The following is a 17,994-nucleotide window of genomic DNA, read 5'->3' on the forward strand; positions in this document are numbered from 1 at the left end:
GGTTGTCATAATTATTTATCAGAAATATTTTCTTTGTCAGTAAATATTCTTCTACAATAGTATTTCTCAACCTTTTGTTCATTATTGTCCCACGAAGGAACTTTTTAAAACATTTTTTTCCCTAATCACTACTCCCATGAAATTTTAATACCACAGGTATACTGCTGTTTATTTACGTACTGCATTTATATCTGTGCTTTTTACATACGAAGAGCAAGATTTTTTTCACTCCCCCCGAAAGTGCCAATGTTAGCTCTACTTCATGAAACATAGAATGCACTTTCTATAATGTGATTTATAACAGTTACATCATGTTCAATAATAAAACTTATTACATTATGTAGATAAATTATGATTTAGATAAGACTATTGAATATTTGGGTTAAACGTTTCACTATTTTTAGCTACATTGCAACTAACATTATACATAATATCTTTGTACATACAAACATATCTTTGTGTGTGTCAATGCTTTTTCTTAGGATAAATTCCTCAAAATAAAATATCTTGACTAAAGTTTATGGATTTTTACACTTACTTTTTGATAAATTTTGTTAAACAACACTTCAGAAATTTTGATACCAAAATATAATTAGCAATGTCTACATATGCCAACTTCATTAAATCTTATAGAATGAGATACTAAAATTTATATTTTTTCCTAATTTCTAAAATTTTGGGAGACGGTTTAGTTTTGAATCAGTTAACATCCTCAGTACACCCAGGGCTGTGTCTAACTCCATGGCGTGGCTCACGCGGCTCATCAGAATTCAACTCTGGACTTTCTTTGCTCCTTTTCTTTAGTCCCTATGTGACTCTCCACACCCCAGGATAATGCACGCAATGTAGTTCCCGAATCAATCCACGTGTTTCTTTCCTTTCATTTGTTCTCATGTGTGCTACTCAGTTGTGGGTTGTCCAGGGTTAGACACCGAGAATCCTAAGAATTCAATAAAAGCAACCATATTTCTGCCCAATGACATTCTGTTTTCAATTTGGATTCTAATTCAGAAGTATTTCTTCTAGCCACAAAGAACAAAATGTAATCTTTACCACTGACACAACACTGAAACTAGATTAAAGGGAGACACAAAGTAAGACTGCACAGAGATAAAAACCAATTATCTATCAAGTTTAGTCCTTTTTTGGGCTGGTGGTGTTGGTATTTGTTTGTTCATATATCAAGTGTTTATCGAGTACCTACTATGTGCCAAACATATGGTCATTCTAGTTTCAGCAAATATGACAATGAACAAATGCTATTTTGTTCATAGAGATTGAAAAATCTTCATGTAATATTAAGAGTAACAACTCCAATTCAAGAAAGCAACACCATTCTGTGGGCTGTCTATTCACTCTAATGACAGTTTCCTTGGCAGTGCAGAAGCTTTTTAATTTGATTAAATCCCACTTCTACACGTCTGATAAAGGGCTGATAACCAGAATCTATCTAGAACTCAAAAAAATCAACAAGAAAAAATCAAACAACCCCATCAACAAATGGGCAAGAGAAATGAACAGAAATTTTTCAAAAGAAGACAGAATAATGGCCAGCAAACATATAAAAAAATGCTCAACATCTCTAATCATTAGAGAAATGCAAATCAAAACCACAATGAGGTATCACCTAACCCCGGTGAGATTGGCCTCTATCAAAAAAACACAAAACAACAAATGTTGGCAAGGATGTGGAGAGACAGGAACACTTCTACACTGCTGGTGGGACTGCAAATTAGTGCAACCTCTGTGGAAAAGAATTTGGAGATACCTCAGAGAGCTAAAAATAGAAATACCATTCAATCCAGCAATAGCACTATTAGGCATCTACCCAAAAGAGCACAAAACATTCTATGATAAGGACATCTGCACCCGAATGTTTATGGCAGCACAATTCACTATTGCAAGAATGTGGAAACAACCCAAGTGCCCATCAATCCATGAGTGGATTATCAAAATTTGGTATATGTTTACAATGGAATATTACTTAATCATAAGAAATGACAGTGATCTATCACCACTTACACTTTCCTGGATTAAACTTGAGCCCATTATCCAAAGTGGGGCACCACAAGAGCAGAAGAACAGGATCCATTTGTACTCACCATCCAATTGGTATTAACTAATCAACACATAAATGCACATATCAGAACAACATCTATTGGATGCTGGGGAAGGGGGAGGGCAGGGAGGAGGGGGAGGAGGGGAGAGGGGATGGGTATTTGTATACACAAGGAGTGCAATGCGCACTACCTGATGGATGGACATATTTGAAACACGGAATTGGGAGGGGGGGACCAGCTTAGGCTGACAAATAAAGAGAACAGTGTGGAACAGGAAAATGTAGATCATGCAAAAGGAGAAATTGAAAGAGTTCTAAAACATTGGTCTGTTAAGGATTTTCATTAGTTCCTTAGAGAGGGAGAGAAGTGAAATTTGTTATAAGATCACACTGTAAATCTTTTGTAGTTTGTTTTATTAGTTTGCCTATTTCAGCTCTCAAACAAAATGTAGGTCATTCTTATTCCACAGTGAGAACATAGTCATTCTTAACAAAACATTTTGTGGACTTTATAAATCTCTGAAAGACATTTTTCATGTGTTTTTATACTTAGCTACCTGAGCTGAGAGTACTGATGTGAGAATCCGAGAGTTAAGATTCTGGTGCTTAGTGAGCCAAATCAAAGTAGTTCCTCATGTACATACGGCCTTAAAAAGGCTTATTTTAGGCTGAGTGTGTTATGTGTTGTATATGCATGAGCTTTGAATGTCCATGCGTTTTACCTGGGCTCTCCTTAACCATCTCTGCTCGTAAGACTTCCCTCAGCCTTCCAATCTGATTCAGCTGCCCTTCTCTGATGTTTTAGTAGCACCTTAGAATATACCTGTCTTAACACTGATTCTCATTTCATACTACCATTTCACTTCTCTCTTTTCCCCACTAGACTGGAACTTTCCTGAAGCATTGACTATATTTTCATTTCTCTATCACTGACTGACACATGGCATAATCTAATCACAGTAGTTGCTAATGTAGACTTTTTATGAAAGAAGGAAGGAGGGAAGGAGGGAATGAGGAAAAGAAGAAAGAAAAGATAGGTTCTGGGGTAGATATTCAATCTGGTGTCTAATTCTTCTACACTGATAGCTCTGACTTAGGTCGGTGATGATGAAAACCTGCTTAGATCCTCAGCCACCGATATTTTCAACTTGCCAAGGCTGAAGAGGGTATCAACAGCTTTTAGAAATCTTCCCCATATTGCATTTGCTTATTTGTTTCCTTTTTTAAAACCAACATTTATTGTGTAGTTTCTATATGCCAAATACTGGGCTCTACATGCTGTGATACCGCCATCTGCAGCTTACCTTGTGATAATCCTTTAAAGTATCATTATCTTTCTTTTACCAGAGACACGTGAGGTTTATAGACGATGCATAACCAGCCCAAGTGCACGTGACGTTTAAGTATCAGGGCTGAAATGTAAGCCCCCACTCGTCCTAATCTAAGAGTTCACTTAACCAGTAAATAAGTGGTTGTCTTATTACATATACATTCCATCCAATCAGTGTTTCAGTTAGCTTCTTTAAAAAGAAGGCTTTGGGAGCTTCACAAAGTATATGACTTATAAAAAAACATCATTATTATCATCTTGATGACTCTTTGGATTGTGTGGCTGTATATGGCTCTTAAATTCTTTGGCTTCAGAGAAAATATAAGTATGTGAAATAAGTGTGTGAGTCTGTGTGTCTGAGACAGAAATTAGGGAGGGAGGGAGAGAAGAGGTAGAGCTAGGGGAGGAAATAGACTTTACACCTCACTTTCTGTTTGAAAACATTTAGTTAAAATGAGCTTAAAAACTCCTTTCCTATTTTTTCCTTCAGCTGCATTTATAGTAGAGAACTCAGTTATGGTTGTGACTAAATAAGTCAGTGTTAGGGGGCCAGCGGGTACTGGAGCATTGCAGTCGAAGACCTCTTGGTCCCTGAGAGGAGTCCACCCAAACTATGGGAACACAGAACTCTCTGTCTCTTTCTCTTGTTCCCAGTAGGAATTCTCCCATCTTCAACATTTGCCTGCTTTATAAGATCACAGATGTGGGGGTCAGATATTTCAAGACCCTGTGTTCCACACAAAGGTGCTGTATTTTTCTTTTACTGGCAGATTTCTTTGTGGATAGATACATTTTTTTCTTGTACTTTTAATGGAAATTCAGTAGGAAATTGTAATAAAATATATTTAGTCTGCCCTTGGTTGACACTTGGTGTACCATTTTATCATTTATAAGGATGATAAAATTGACTTAACCTTTCTCTTTTTCCCAGAAGCTACTTTGTATATATGATGTATGTAGTTCCTCCATTTGGGGGATTTAATTGACAAAGAAATAGAATTCTAAAATATAAGTGTTATGGATCCTTTTTTTCTACCGCAGTTTTATATACAGCTCTTTGCAGGCGGAGCCCATATTCAGATCTGAATCTGTCACTATAGCTTACACAGAACCTTTCCATATCAGGTGCTTATTTTTTTTTAATTCATTGGAATGAGGATTTACTCAAAAATTTTAAAATGATGTGGCAATTAGAAAAAAGTCATCTATTTATCAGGAGGGTGGTTGTGAAAGAAATCACTTTATTTTATAATATAAGTTGAGTTTCTCCAGATAGAAATGGTTAGGACTTTTGTAACCATCTTTAAGTTTCTTAGAATTGTATATTATGTATGTCATTTTTGTGCACTAGAATTCTTCAAGTGTAGGTGGAAAAATAATTTAAAATGGAGACTTTGATGTCATGGGAAGATTTAGCATTATATCAAGCCCTGAGTTTTTTTCCCAGAAGAGAAAAATTATGGGTGGTTTTGTGTAATCCAGAATTTTGGTCTGTTGGCAAAACTTGGTAACAAGTTTTTCTGTTGTTGCTTACAAAAGCCTTGAAGCCTTGGTGGCCACTTTCCTCAGGGGACAGTAGCACACAGTAGTAGGATATGGGAACAAAATCCTGGTTAAAAAAAAAAATAAGTCTCAGTACTGGGGCAAGTGAACAATTAATTCAATTCAGAAAAGCACATTAAAACAACATTAGAAATATGACTCAACCAAGTAAGGTCTAAGAAGGTCAAAATGTGACACGTTATCTCCTGCTCATTTGTGAATACAAAATTCCTCAGGCACCAGGGGACATTTCTGCCAGAGAAAGACTTCTTGGGCTTGAGTGTGGCACAGAGTCAAATGATTAGCTTTGAGTTTCCGGTTTTTAAATGACTCCTGTGACATTATGTTGGTGGTTGATTTAAGGCTCATTCTTCCTGCATCTGTTTTCATTCATACCACTCTGTGTGTGTGTGTGTGTGTGTGTGTGTGTGTGTGTGTGTGTGTGTATTTTCTACAGACATTCAAGTTCAGAGGCATTTTTGATATTTCATTTTCAGTTATGACAGCCAAGTCGATGTTTCATCCTGATAAACCAGAGGCTGGAGTCACCCCAAAAGAAGATGCAGGGAAGTTTCCACTAGGGCTTGCCCAAACTGTCCTGAGATGGGGCCAGTTGGGATTCCAAAGAAAGAAGCACTAAATTCTGGGATGATTATTCCAAAGCATTTATTAGGGGAACTTATGTATCCTAATACAGAAAACACTGCTCTGCAGCCTCATGATGGGCAGTGAGAGAAAAGGCATAGTCAGTGAGGTGGTATGGAGTATATAGGAGGGTTTAAAGAATTCGGGTCAGGGCAAGGACCAATTTCTTTCAGTGTTTTGAGCAAGGACCTACATATCTTTATCAGAGCCTGGGAATGTTCAAAGTCTCAGTTTAGGTTCGAGGCTGCTGGGAAAAACCTGTAGGTAGCTGGGTCACAGAGCAGTCAAGGTACTCTGTGATTTTCAATCAGGACATAAGAAGAAGGCAGAGGAAACGAGGGGGCTCTATAGATGTGATTATGAACACTGCTTTACTGGAGTTTTGTGTTCTAAGGATAATATATAAAACTCAACTCACAACCAAGGAACCTTGAAATGACCTGGGAAAACATGTATCTTAAAAATATATATATTACAAAGAAGAAAACCCCAAATTCTAACCCAGAGCATTTCTACTTTGAAGCATATACTTTTATGTTCACATATTTCCTAAGAAGATTGTATGATGGTTTCACTATTTCGGAATGAAGATAATATTTTATTTTTTCTTGAGAGAGGAACTCCAGTACTGTATATCAAATTGTGGAGCTTAAAAGCAAAAAAAACAGAGAACTTATTCCTTTAAAGAACCATTGGTAGTTAGAGATTGGTTTTCCAAAATGTTAAGTTATAAAAACCATTTCTGACTATTTATTATCAAATTTCAGTTTTTGTATGGGAAATAAATGTGTTCTCTATCAAATCCCTAGTTGAGATATGAAATAGTAAATTGCAAATTATAGTTTTTTTGAGGGAAAATCCTCAGAAGTCAGGTGCAGTTACCCAAACAAAAGAGAAAAAATTTGTTATTGTGAGGCTGGGAACAAAATTAAAGTTCTTGGATTAAACTTATTGAGGATGAATCGGAATATGTTGTTACTATTTTCTGTGCTAGACTGTAGGGTCTGTATGTGATATAGCCCTTCAAAATGGGTGTAGTAGAGACAGAGAAAACAATTCAACCCCCACCAAATCTGATGTACATAGAGTTTGATCAAAATTAATAGCCCTTACTTAATATCTTAATTAACTTTGAGCTGTGACAAATGTTGGGAAGTCTATAGAAGGGGAATGAAATTTGATATTTGCCTTTATGCAATTTATAATCTGGATGGTGACAGAAAGGGAACGTACGTGTATTGTGTAGCCTATGTGCAATAGACTGAAGATATCTATGTTCTAATCCCCAGAACCTGTAAATATGTTACCTTTCATGATAAAAGAGACTTTTCAGATGTGATGAAGCTAAGCATCTTGAGTTGGAAATATTATTCTGGGATATTAAGGAGAGCTCAATGGGATTACAAGGAAATGAAAGAGGGAGACAGGTGAGTCAATGAAGGAGACTGACTATGGAAGCAAGGGTTGGAGAGTTTTGGAACCATGACTCAAGGACTGTGGGCAACCTCCCGATGCTGGGAAAGGTAGGGAAATGGATTCTTTCCTAGAGGGTCCAGAACGAGCATAGGTTTGCCTGCCCATTTGAATTTCTTGCCTTCAGAACTTTGTTTTATTTTAAGCCATGAAATTTGAGGTAATTTGTTATAGTAGTAATAATTAACTAATACACCATTATAAAATATCAAATAATCTTCCCATTACCACCATGAAAAGGTTATTGGTATCCTTCTGAAGAAACACAAAGTATGTTCGTGTAGGAGTATAAAGTTTTGAAAGCTGTGCATGTAGTAAATAGCAAAGCAAAAATTTAAACTCTAGTCAGGCAAATTCTGAACTATCCCAAAATGGAGACTAGTGAACTAAGGGCAAATATTATAATTCTTGAGTATGTCATTATGTGCTAAATTACATCACAGAGGCAAAGAAGTTAGATAAAGGAATGTGCCTTTGGGTTGAAATATTGTTTTGGGTGTTACATAGAAGAGATTGCTTTTGGCCAAGTCTAGTGGGATAGTAAAACTTCACTAAGCAGGGGGAGAGAGGGACAGATTCATAGGCAAAAGTAAATGTGGCCAACAAGGAATGGACACTATGGTGATTAACTGGATAATGGAATGCAAAGTATATCTTTGCGGAGTAATAGGTCGATAATAGCTAGGAAGAGTGATTTTAGTTTACATAAAAAATCAACTATAGATACAAAAGTTGAGGTTTGCTTTATTAATAGAAGCAGTGAGGAGTAATGAATGGAGTTCATGGAAATTTTCTGTTACTCATTTCCAATATCATTTTATTTAAAATATAGGGCTTATAGCTGTCAAGGCATTATACTTTTAAAAATTGGTCTTCCAGCAGCTTGTAACAGAGCCTGAAATCGGGGAAACTAATCAAAGGCCATTGAAAGAATCCAACTGTGACACGATGAGGGCCTGAGTGAGATGAAGTCAGTGGGAATTTAGGCTCCCTAAATATTTGTGGATATCATGCTGAAGGAACAAACAATAGATAAACCAAAGATAAATCAATGATTTTGAGTGCAATTTCCTGGGTGGATAATTGGGTCAATGAAAAAAGTATAGAGATAAATTTTGAGGAAAGAATCAGGGAAAACTAACGAGTTGGATTTTGAAAATGCTGTGTTTTTGATGTTGGCAAGACATATAAATGAAAATATTTACTAGGTTCTTGGGGAAAAAAAAAGTTTTGGAGGTCAGGCCAAACGATATAAGTGGAGGTATGATTTGGAAGGTCATAGGGAATGGCTCTTCAAGAACAAGACTGTAAAGAGAAAAAACAATAAGATAGTGCTTTGTCTTGGCAAACCCCACATTGTAGGTGTAGGAGAGGAAAATGGAGTGATGCATGGAGGAGCTGATTGAGATGAAGAGGAGGAATCAGATTGTTTGTAGGATAGACGCCAAGGGATGGGAGATTTCAGAAATAATGGCTCAAGCAGCACTATCAAATATAGCGGAAACTTCCTGGCAAAGACCCCTGAAAAAGGCCCCTGGATTCTGGGATTCTGTAATATTAATAACAGAGTTGTTAGTGAACCTTGGAAGGGAAGTATGGTGAAGTTGGAAACAGTGCAATGGATTGAGGGGCATAGGAAAGATTTGAGAATTTTAGTATAAGTTATTCACTTGTAAGTAATACAGAGACAGAATAGTAGTAGTGAAGGTATTAGAGTTAACTCTTAAGTAACTTTTTTCATTCTTTCTTTCTCCCTTCTTTATGTGTGTATGTGTGTGTGTATATATACACAAACGTCTGTGTGTGTTTATGTTGCTATATGTTTGTGGGTGTTTGTACATATCTACACACAACACATACAAACACATATATATGTATATACACTTAAATACAGAGACTCATATTTCAAAGAGCAATTAGGATCTGGGTGTGGTGGCCCGTACCTATAGCCCCAGCTATTCAGGAAGCTGAGATGGGAGGATCATTTGAGGCCAAGTGTTCGAGACCAACCTGGGCAATGTAGAAAGACCTTATCTCAAAGAAAGAAAAGGAAAAAAAAAAAAAAAAAGAGAGAAAAGAGCAGTTAGGAACTGTAGACAAAGCTGGGGAGAAGAGAAGAAGCTGGAAATGAGGTTTAATGCTAATAGAAACAACAAAAATGCTATTATATTATGGATATCCCTTGGAGAACACATTCTTGAGAAACTTGCAGGCTCCAGAAGGGAATCTATTATTTTCATCTCTTTGCTACATTTCCTGGGGGTAGGGATTTATCATATTATAAGTCTTGGGGCCTCCTACTGTGATCTACACATTTAATGCTCGTTAAAAATTTGTCATCTATATGAATAAGTGAATCATATTATTTCAAGTATTGCTTCAAAGGATAAAGAAAATACATTGCTTGGAAAGAGAAAAAAATCTTTCCCGGTACTCAGAGCATTTTATAACAGAGCTTTGAAACCCGGGAGGCTTATAGAAACATAATATAGACAGTTCATTGAAAAATTTGAGAGCCCTTTTAATCTATGAAAAGGCCCATGAGTGGTTCTGTAGTTCTCTGGACAAAATATTTGAATTTATGTTTCTTATCAAGACAATATACTTTGACTCCCCTGGTTCCTCTCACCTTCTCTTTGCCATTGTAAATTAACACAACATGACTTAAAAATATTTGTGCTATTCCCTAAAAGGGAAGGGAAAAGGAGTTGGGAGAAGTTCAGATCTGGACATTTGTCAGATACCTATTTGTGCTCAGTATTTTTTAATGTGGGGTATATAATCTTCACAGTTCTATGAAGCACATGCTTTTTTATTGTAAATTATGCATAATGTATAATTTACCATTTTAAGGGTACAATTCAGTGGCATTAACCATCACTACTATCCACTTCAAGAACTTTTTCATCATCTAAAAGAGAAACTCTGTAACCATTTAAGAACTCCCCACTATCATCCCCCAACCCCCCAGTCCCTGGTTAGCTCTATTCTATGAATTTGTCTACTGTAAGTAGAATGGTACAATATTTGTCCTTTTCTTTGTCTGCACTATTTCATTTGGCAATAATGTTTTCAAAGTTCACTCATGTCGTAGCATGTATAAGAATTCCATCCCTTTTAACAGCTGAATAATATTTCACTGTATGTATATACCATGTTTCATTTATTCATCACTAGATGGGTATTTGGATTGTTGCCTTTTTTTCATTTATTCATCACTTGATGGATATTTGGATTGTAACATTTTGGCTATTGTGAATAATGCTGCTGTGAACATTAATATATAAGTATCCGTTTTAATCCCTGTTTTTGATTCTTTTGTATATATACCGAGAAGTGGAATTGTTGGAGGCAAGTGCTTTTATCTCCATTTTTCTGATAAAATTTGAGACTCAAAAATATTGGCTTTCTCTGAGCCACATAGTAAGTGGCAGAGCTGGGATTCCGACCCAGCCAGATATGTCTGGTTCTAAAACTTGCGTGCTCTTTTTCTAATACCATGTTCACTTGTGAGTTTTAATTTATTTTCACTCTGTTATTATGAAAAGCATGTGTTTTTCTACAAGGCACTTTGACCTTTCAAATGGCCCAGAGTGCATTGACATGAAAAAAATGACCTAATTAAAGTGGTAGTTATTGACTTAATTGTCATCATTTTTATTATGTGTTCATATTACAAAAGATCAAAGGAAATATAAAAAATGAAGAGCAACATTTCAGGCGTTTGAATCTCTTGAGATTTACATAAATAGAAATTTAGACTTATTACCAACTCATTCAGATGGCACATTGTACTTCCTGAGGGAGATTGCTTGACAATACCATTTATGTATATATATATATAAATAATAGGATTAACTTTAAATCCTATAATTTACATTTGCCTAATATTAATCACTGAATTATTTATATGCAAGAAAAAACACAAACAAACAGACTGCTGGTAAATAAAACAGAAAAGGAAAAAAATGAATATGTAATAATTGCCCAAGAGACCAGTCAAACACCAAAGTATTTTGTTACATGCAATGGTACCTGCTCTTGAGATGCATTTTTCTCAAATACTCCTACAATCTTCCAGCAATGACAGTGAGATGATGGGTGTCACACTTTTACAGTACATGTGCTAACTCTTAGAGCAGAAAATGACATTCACTCCTACCTTTCTGAATTACGAGGAGTCAAGCTTGGAAAACCCTCCCATAAAAGTAAATTTTCCATCTGCTAGTCCTGAAATGCAATGCTGCTTGAAGGTTTATTTCCCTCAACAAGCCATTAAAAAAACATATGCTTATTTTCTGAACAGCAACCTCTATGAATTATATATTTTAAAAATATGTATAAGATGAACCTAATTCAGACAAACCCAACTGATGTGAACATAATAGTTTTGATTGCAAAATTAATACCCCATTATGAATTGCACATTTTTAAAATAATTCAGACCAACTTTTACAATAGTTAGAAATTTTAATTTTATTGTTTCGATTTTTTCAAGAGACATGGGGAATTTAAATGTCATTGGCAATGTATGATATCAGTTTGTGGCTCAATAATGGATAAGGGATAAGGGAGATTATCTCTAGTCGTGGTAACACTATTGTACCTAAAGTTTACTACTGCTTAATTTGAAGTGCTACAGTGACAGTTGTCAATAGTTTCACAAATTGTCAGTTGCTTCATATTTTCTGTCTGGCTTGATTTCAAGGCATCTTGTACCTTAAGTTTTGATTGGCAAAAAGACATTTTACTTGAGTGTATGTGCTTAAAATTCTGAGCAATCTCATTTTTCTGGAGAAAAACAAAGATAAGAATTTGTCATCAACAAACCTGGAGGGTTTGTTTCATATTGTGTTCAGAAAGAATACCAGTTGATTCTCTTTCACTGAGATATAGTTCTAAACTCTTGGTGGTGAAATCATCTGGAATACTTAAGTACATTTATATATTAAAAAAATTGTGTCTCTTTTCCTTTGGGGTACGTTAAACATCTTCACATTAAAAATGAAATGTATTTCCATGTTTTCTTTATTTAATTTAACCTTCTCACAATAGTGGTTTGCATCTTACATATTTTATATAATATCAATAGTTGTAACACTTTTTATGGATTTTAGGTCATAAAACTCTTCATGTATAGAGAGTGGGCTTTTATTTATGATTATTGCCTTTAAATATTTATCAGAGGATAGGAATTACATATAACATTATATTGGGCACCAGTCCTACTTGCCTCTCAATTAAATATACTCACTGAGGACCAGGATGACCAAAGAGTGTCTCTGAGTTCTTTACAGGAATTTAAACATGACAAGGTGGGTTAACTATGATGTATTTAGATCATCATCATCATCACCTTAACTAATATCTACTGAGTTCTTGCTGTGTCTTGGTACTAGGCTAAGTTATAGGCATCATTTCATTATTCTTCTCAAAAACTATGAAATTATTTATTTCCTTGATTTTTCAACTAAGGAAAGTGAGGTTTAGATTAAGTAACTTGCTCAAAGGTCACACAACTCGTAAGCAACAGAAATAGAATCTGTATCTTTTGACTTCACAGAATGATGTTAACCATTAATTTCTTCTGCCCCCTAATGGTCTGATGAGCATTGAGGAGCATAAGATGATTGGTCAGGATAGAACAGTCTCAGGACTGAGACTCATAAAAACTTAAAGGCAAAAGCTGCAGTGTTTAAATGACATACCAGATAGGAGAGAAACACATTGCTAAGACCAGAACCTACCATCTGTGAAATAGTTCATGAACAGTGGTTGAGTATTGAGGTTCAAGGAAGATGATTTTTGGGTGTCACTCTCTGTAGGGTCTTGCTTATTTTGACTTTCACCTAGCTCCTCAGGAAACATGCCTTCTTCCATGAGAGAAATGAATAGCTGTTGGAAGTGACAAGAGCAAGGCAGTCAACTAATTTACAATTCCAGGGACGTGAGAAGAATCTAAAGGAATAAAGCTTTCCTGTTTGGGGCCGGAAAACAATATTGGGGCAAACCTTTTCCCTTCTCATTGAAAGAAGACTTGGTTTCCATGCGGATGGTGACTTCAACATCAACAACTGCAGAAACTCTGGGGTTAGTGCTGGGGACAAAGAGAAGAGGGACACTCTGAGGGGGCAGCAAGTTCCAAAGTCCTGAAGGTGGAATGGAAAGAGCGGCAACTGTCTCCAAAGGCCCACTTTAATTAGCCATGTTGGATTTTATCAGGGGAAATCCTGGTCTTCGAAGTATTTGGGTACCCCAAATTAAGTTGGTCAAGATAGTAAACCAGAAACTGCTTATAAACTTTCTGTTATACCAGACTACAGTTGTGTATTACAAGTACTCATATTGCTATCCTGGTATATATCTCTTATACCACCTTTTTCTGTTTGATATGCATTATTCAGCTTAATGTAATAGTTAAAACTTTCCTTCATTTTTGATAGTTGATGGGTTGCCCTTTGGTGGGTGGAATGCATTAATTTTAGTATCTCTCCAAGTTTTGATTTTAAATTCATCAGGTTTGTTCTGGAACAAAACAATAAGTCAGAAATATTTGTTCTATATCTCTCCTTGATGCCCAGTGGCCTACCTTGTGGACATTACTTGCTTATTGTATGACGAGAATTGAAGGTTCCCATGTGAATACTATCTTGGTAGAGATATTCATTGCATTCTTTAATCTTCCAAAGCTTTAATTATTTCAGAGCATGATCTTATTTTACCAAAATTTCTCTTCTTTTTTTGAAACTGCATCAAATAACAAGTATGTTATGGATTTGCAGCAGATACATATTGCTGTGATGATTACCTTTATGAGTACCTGTATCCATTCCTTCAGCCCACATGTAATCATAGAATGATACCGTTGACAATTTTAAGTGTTCAAACTACTGCACTTTCCTTGATTAAACATCTAGTAAACTTTGTGGAGCTGTAACTTCCCCTGTTACCCAAGTTGCAAAATCTTAGATTTAAAATCTGAGGCTTCTGGGATTTAGGTTTTAGTGATGTCTTGATCAAAATGTCTTCAGGAGATCACCTAGAAATGAAATGACTGTGATTGATTTCTGTAGTCCCAATACAACTAGCTGAAAAGGGACATTTCAAAACATGAGTGTATATGAGTGCACAAGGGAAAAAAATGCCAGGGAAGTGAACTGATTTTTAGCTTTTAGCATGCTAGTTCTTACTTCTCTTGTCTTAGTCATTTCCGTCTGTCTAACAAAAACAAACATAACAAAATATCATATATTGGGTGGCTTAAATAACAGAAGTTTATTTTCTCACAGTTCTGGAGGCTAAAAGTCTAAGATCAAGGTGCCAACTTGGTCGATTTCTGATGGGGGCTCTTTTCCTGGTTTGTAGGTTGCCACTTTTTACGGAGTCCTAGCATGGTGGAGAAAGAGAAAGGGAGGGAGAGGGAGAGGCAGAACAAGCTCTTTGGTGTCTCCTACAGAGGCACTAATCCCATCCTGAGAGCCACACCCTCACGACCTGATCTATACCTAATTATTTTCCAAAGGCTTCATCTTCAAATACCATCACATTGGGGGTTAGGGTTTTAACATATAAATTGTGGGAAGACACAATTCAGGCCATAGCACCTCTCTATAGTAGTAAATGACTAAAAACAATCAGTAAATATTCACTGAGGGAATAAGATGAGCTCAGGACTATGCTGGGTGCTGTGGGAGCTATAAAGGAGGAAGATGACATGAATAGAATGTGATTTGATTTTAGTAAGTTTAGCTACATCTCTTAATAAGAAAACATAGATGCAGAGACATAATTTCCTTTCTAGGACTTTTTAAAATTTGTTTTTTATTTTTTAATTTCAAAATATTACAGGGGTACAAACACTTTTGTTACATATATTGCCTTGCTTTTGAGGTTCTTCGTTGAGGAGGAAAAGTTTGAATTTAAGACGCACAAGAAGAAATGGTAGGAAAGTAGAATGGCTCTTCCTTTAAGACAATTTCTTTAAGATTGTTTGGAATTATCAGAACGTGATTAGAGCAGCCTAGAGAGGCATATCAATTTTCCTTTTTCTCTGTGGCCCTTAAGAGGTTTAATGTGGCTATGTAAACCTGAGTTAGAATGCCTGTAACTTGAAATTGTATGTTCTTGTTCAGTTCATTTGAGGCCATCATTTTATCTGTAACAATATAAAATTGCTTGCCAGGCACGGTGGCTCATGTCTGTAGTCCCAGTATTTAGGGAGGCCAAGTCAGGAAGATCGCTTGAGGCCAGGAGTTCATGACCTGCCTGAGCAACATAGCAAGACCCCATCTTTACAAAAAATAAAATTACAAAAAATTAGCCAACCCTGGTGGTGCAGGCCTGTAGTCCTAACTTCTTGGGAGGCTGAGGCAGAAAGATTTCTTTAGCAGAGGAGTTCAAGGTTAAAGTGATCTATGAGCATACCACTAAACTGTCTCTCTAAAAATAAATAAAAAATAAAATAAATTTAAAAATTGTCTAAATGAAGAATTAAAGTAACTCAACCAGAAAGGAAAAAAAAATAGTTATTTCATACCTACAATGTGGAGGGCATTTTATATACTATAGCTGATTTAATTCTCATTACCACTCGTACAAAGTAGCTGTTTTTATCCATACATAAAGCTGTATTTTATACATAAAGACGTTAAAGCTTAGAGAGATTCAATAACTTTCTTTTAGCCAGTTTAAAAAGCACTTCTGCTAATAAGTGGTAGAAATAGAATTTTAGGCAGACCATTTTGACTCTGAATCCCATAATACTTTTTACCATATCAAACTGTTTCCCTGAAATAACTGCACTGAACTTGTGTTTAGTAACTAAATATGTATTGAATTTTGTATGCTTCCTTCTCAAACTCTTCCATATCTTCATAGCATTTGATTTGCCTCTATCTTTTCTCATGTTCTTTAATAATCATCATTAGATATTTAAGCAGGTTGAAAAAATAAAAGCTCGTTCCTCCGTTTTTCACCAATTGATCTAAAACAATTTCATGCAAAGGGATTAGAATGGTGCTTGTCCTAATGTATGACTTGAAGAATTATATTCTACAGGAAATATAATGGAAATTGTATGAAGAGCCTATGGGTAAATAAATTCAGGAAATCCTGTTTTAAGCACAGTTAAACAGATTTGTATCTTGCAGAATTTTCTATATCTTTAAAATGCTATGGGCACAATAGATTTCCAAGAGAGTGAAAGGGGCTGTTGGGTTTTCTGAAATTATTTGACCACAAAACTCTTTTACTACTAGAAAACTGCTAGCATCTTATAGAATCTAGAATACTCTAGAGTGTACTTTGAAGCACTGGCTTCTGGTAATGAGTGACACCTGTTTCATCTAAGTAGTTATTTTAAGATCACTATGGAAGTACATTTATCTTGTGAGTTAAAACTTAGAAGCCCAGAATGCATATGTGGGTGAGCTAGTTCTTTCATTTCAATTGGTAAAGCAGTTTGGGGAAGATGGTAAACAAACCACACAAATATGTGCATAAAATTCCATTTGTCTGTGTAGTTTCAGAGCAAGGTGAATTCAAGATTTAATTGCTTTGATGGAGTGTGAGTGTGGATAGGGTGGGGGTGTGGGTGGGTGGCATTTATTTTAGGCCACCATTATGAAAGTAGAACTCGCTTGATTTTACTATTAGCACAATATGTGCCTTTGTAAACAGGACACAATCTGGAACCTGATTCCTGTACTAAACACACTTTTCTGTAGTTCATTTTTAGAGTTTTGAGCTTAGCTTCCCATGCTGTTATAGAGCAAGTTTAATTGTGCCTACAGAGGGCAGTTCTCTTGCAGTCCAGGGGTATTATGAGAAAGTAATAAATGAATTGGCATTGTTGCGGAGAGAGAAAAAGTGATTGCCACAGACCAGTCTCTTGAGCTTCTGACCATCTGGAGGATGCCATATGGAGGAGGGACAGTTCAGAGAGGACCAGTACTTAAATCATCAGAATCCATTTTAGTCTCCATTGGTCTAGATTTGACTATAAAGAGCTGACTACAATTGTCTTCATTCTGGCTATTGGAATCACATAGGACTAGATTAAAATAATGGGTCTACCATTTACTAGCTATATGTCTGTTTTCAAATTATTTAATTTTCCTAAACTTTATATTAATTTTCAGTAGCATGAGGATAGTACTCACTTGATGGGCTTCTTGTTGTCATTAAGGGAGATAATGTATGTAAAGCATCTACACTGTGCCTTGCTCAGAGTTGACAAATAATGAGAGCTGCTTTCCTTTTTATCCAGACTTTTGGACAGGTTTGGAGAAGAAGAATTTGATGAGTGGGACAAGAAGGAGCTTGGGAGAGGGAACATATGCTGGTGCTTTCCTATATTTGATATTGTCTTCATGTTTAGAAGGCTAGTCAGTTTTATATTCTAGACGAGAAATGGGAAAATGCATTTACTTTTCAGTTACCTTTCTCCGGTTCTCATTCTCCTTTTTTCTCTTTGCAGCCTTTAAAGTGACAAATACTTTTCTCCTTCTTGAATTTCTTCCTTTGGCTCCCACAAAACTCTCCCTTCTTAGTTCTGCCTCATTATGTCACTGTACCACTTCCTCCAGTGTTTGAAAAATTTGTGTTCTGGTTATCCATCACTGCATAGCAAACCACCTCCAAACTTCTTGGCTTAAAACAGGGACAATCATTTTATTTTTGTCCCTTATGGTTATGGAGGTTGATTTGTTCAGCTCGGTGGTTCTCACTGAGGTTCTCTCAAGCAGTTGTAATCAGCAATGCTGAGCTGGAATGATCTGAAGGTTTATTTACTCATGTCTGGCTCTTGGAAAGAGGGAGGAGATGTGAATAGATGGGGACTGCAGAAGCTGGAGCATCTTTCTCTGACTGTATGCAGTTTATTTTCATCTTTTTTTTTCGTACAGCAGCTTCAAGGTGGCCATCATTCCTGCATGGTGGCTCAGGG

This window comes from Propithecus coquereli, unplaced genomic scaffold (genome assembly GCF_000956105.1).
Source record: "Propithecus coquereli isolate 6110/MARCELLA unplaced genomic scaffold, Pcoq_1.0 Scaffold30, whole genome shotgun sequence".
NCBI classification, from domain to species: Eukaryota; Metazoa; Chordata; class Mammalia; order Primates; family Indriidae; genus Propithecus; species Propithecus coquereli.